Here is a 3,737-nt window from a genome sequence, read left to right on the forward strand (position 1 = left end):
CCGGGCCGACCAATGCCTTGTGAGTGGATTGGTAGACGGAAACTGAAAGAAGCCTGTCGTATATATGTATATATATGTATGGTGTGTGTGTGTGTGTGTGTGTGTTTGTCCCCCTAGCATTGCTTGACAACCGATGCTGGTGTTTTACGTCTCCGTCACCTAGCGGTTCGGCAAAAGAGACCGATAGAATAAGTACTGGGCTTACAAAGAATAAGTCCCGGGGTCGATTTGCTCGACTAAAGGTGGTGCTCCAGCATGGCCGCAGTCAAATGACTGAAACAAGTAAAAGAGAAAAAAAGATATATATATATATATATATATAATATATGAATGCTCAAAATGAGTAGATAGTAGATAGACAACACCGACACTGATGAAGGTTCTTTCTCTGTGTTTGTCTGTTTTCCATTTTTATCGCGTTGTGTTTATGTATTTCATGTTATTTGCACCGTTAGTTGACGTCCTGTACCCATATATGCATGTATATATATATATATCTATATATCTATATATATATATAATATATATAAAATATTAATAGAGACAAAACCACTATTTTGCCAAAACACCAAGGAAGACTTAATCAATACATAATTTTAATAAAAAGTAAAAAAAGTAAAAAAAGTAAAAAAAAAAAAAAACAAAACCGCCACCATGCATGTATATAATATATATGTATATATATATATAATATATATATATATATCTATTATATATATATATATATATATACATGCATGCATTCGTATATACAACACGTACATGAATTCATTCATGCATGCATACATAATACATATATACATCTTTTTACTGATATTCCTTTCTAAACTACCATTATTTCCCCGCCTTCCATTGTCTTATGAACGATCTATGGTGAAACATCATTGTTTATGCCAAATACCTTATCTACGTTAAGGGTGGGGCAATGTCTCGCCTACGATAATTTTCCTTTGTACATCCAACATGTTGCCCTACCTTTCTTGAAAACAGGTACCATTTGGTGGTAGCAGCTCATAGCTCTAAGCAGTGACAACACCTAATTACGCTCGTGTTTCAATGACTTGAACTGGTGAGGTTAAAACAGTTTAAAGTGATATTAAACAAGGATTCCATTCGATATAGTTTTGATAATTAAGGCGGCGAGCTGGCAGAATCGTTACCGTCTTTGCGTTCTGAGTTCAAATTCTGCCGAGGCCGACTTTGCCTTTCATCCTTTCGGAATCGATGACATAAATAACAGTTGAGCAGTGGGGTCGATGTAATCGACTTGTCCCCTCTCCCCAAATTGCTGGCTTTGTGCCAAAATTAGAAACCGATATTATTTTGAGATTTATGATTTTTAACTTCTTGTATTTTCTATATCGTTCTTGTTATTTTTTAAAATTTTATTTATGCATTAATAGCCGCAGGAGAAGGTGGAGGAGAGAAAGGAGGGAGAGGGAAGAGGAGAAAGAGAAGGAGGGGGAGAGGGAAGAGGAGAAAGAGAAGGAGGGGGAGAGGGAAGAGGAGAAAGAGAAGGAGGGGGAGAGGAGTGTGAAGTGGTTTGCTACTCTTTTTCTACTCTGACAGGAATGAGATGCTCTATTTTTTAAAAACAGTTGCCTTTGCTTTTTTTTCAACTGGATGGATGCCTTGTCCATCGATATACAAAATGAGATTACCATCACCACACCACCACCACCACATAGGGCACCTTAGCCGGACGTTCGGTTCATCCCACATCACCAGTTCTGCTTACCAAAAGTGGCCCACTTGGCACCATGCAGTCGTCGCATCGCAATGGCCGCCTCCGATCAGGAGAGGAGCGGCCCGTTTCGAGTTCAAGAGTAGATCGAGGCCGTCAACGTTCCCGGGGCCTCCAGTCGTTCGCTTTGCCGGACGGAATTGCGTGTCGTTCTCCCGCTGGCGCCGGTAATCCTGAGGTAAACTTCGGAGGGAAGCAGCTACTAGACGGCTCGATTGGTCTTTCGCCCCTACACCCGGTTCCGACGATCGATTTGCACGTCAGAGGCGCTTCGAACTTCCACCAGTTTCCTCTGGCTTCGTCCTACAAATCATCATCATCATCATCATCATCATCATCATATCACCATCATCATCATCACCACCACCACCAGCACCACCCTCATAATCATTTTACATTCTTTTTTATTGTCTGGCAGAAGTTGCACAAGTTTCAAAGTGCTTCGCCAGTTATCCTTTGACCGTCAACTTATATCTCTCTCCACCCTTACACACTCAATAATACTATAAAAAGAGACAAAATTCCTACAAAAGTTCAATTTGACAACCCCACTAGAACGACACGCAATTCCGTCCGGTAAAGCGAACGACTGGAGGCCCCGGGAACGTTGACGGCCTCGATCTACTCTTGAACTCGAAACGGGCCGCTCCTCTCCTGATCGGAGGCGGCCATTGCGATGCGACGACTGCATGGTGCCAAGTGGGCCACTTTTGGTAAGCAGAACTGGTGATGTGGGATGAACCGAACGTCCGGCTAAGATGCCCTATGTGGTGATGGTGGTGATGGTAATCTCATTTTGTATAAATCTCAAATCATAAATCTCAAAATAATATCGGCTTCTAATTTTTCAACTGGATGGATGCCTTGTCCATCGATATACAAAAACATGTAACATACTAATAATTATTTGTAAATATAAAACGATCCAAATTTCTGAGCATCTCATTTCTTCTAATATATAATACCTGTACATCGCCTACCAAATCCACTCACAAGTCTTTGGTCGGCCCGAGGCTACAACAGAAGACACTTGCCCAAGGTTCCACGCAGAGGGACTGAACCCAGAACCATGAGGCTGGTAAGCAAGCTACTTACCACACAGCCACTCCTGTATAGGAAAAGTTAATGAAGACACAAAGGAAACTAATATAAGGAAATATAATAATCTTTTCTACTCCAGGCACAAATCCTGAAATTTGGGGGATGGGTATAGTCAATTACATCGACCCCAGTACTCAACTGGTACTTATTTTATCGATCCCGAAAGGATGAAAGACAGAGTCGACCCCGGCGGAATTTGAACTCAGAATGTAAAGCATTTTGCCCGGTATGCTAACGATTCTACCAACTCATCCCCTGATTTTGATGTTTGTTCCTTCTCGAGCCATGACTGACTCATAAGGGCCGGTTTCCTGGTTTCATTGACGTATATGTTCCCCACCTGGACGGGACGCCGGTCCGTCGCAGGTGAGCTGTTTGATGCAGGAGGAGGGAAGAGTGAGAGAAATTGTGGCGAAAAAGTTAGCAGAAGTTCACCATTATCTTCTGTCGGAGCCGCGTGGAGCTTAGGTGTTGCGCTCATAAACACACAAATCGCCCAGTTCGAGATGCGAACCCGCGATCCCTCGACCGCGAGTCCGCTGCTCTAACCACTAGGCCATGTACCTCAATAAATAGATACTATTATGTGTGTTTTCAGTGTATGATTGTGGTACATGCAATTTGCTATGTTAATTTTCGGTTACTTATTAAAATAACAGAGTCTTTGCAAAATGGTTTCGCGGATCGCACAAAATGCCTTCGCGGATCGCACAAAATGCCTTCGCGGGCCGCAGGTTGTACCTCGCTGAGGCAGATAAACATGTTCGCACGTGTGTGTTAAATATACGTACATGTGCTTTACTTTCACTGGTGTAAATTTATTGCAGCTGTGGTAGAGCTCAGTCTGTCTTCTAGATACAGTCGCATTAATCCGCGCGCGCGCGCGCGCGTG

The 3,737-nt window shown here is 42.5% G+C and overlaps 1 long non-coding RNA gene across 1 annotated transcript in view; it reads right to left on the reverse strand.

Moving 5' to 3' along the window:
* Positions 1-2,506, reverse strand: part of LOC118760998 — a 9,582-nt gene extending 7,076 nt beyond the window's left edge. The window contains exon 1 of the long non-coding RNA XR_004997087.1: positions 2,378-2,506. This is a non-coding gene — a long non-coding RNA (uncharacterized LOC118760998). The remainder of the gene's footprint in view (positions 1-2,377) is intronic.
* Positions 2,507-3,737: the final 1,231 nt, after the last annotated feature.

Source organism: Octopus sinensis, unplaced genomic scaffold (assembly GCF_006345805.1).
Source record: "Octopus sinensis unplaced genomic scaffold, ASM634580v1 Contig04055, whole genome shotgun sequence".
Classification (NCBI taxonomy): domain Eukaryota; kingdom Metazoa; phylum Mollusca; class Cephalopoda; order Octopoda; family Octopodidae; genus Octopus; species Octopus sinensis.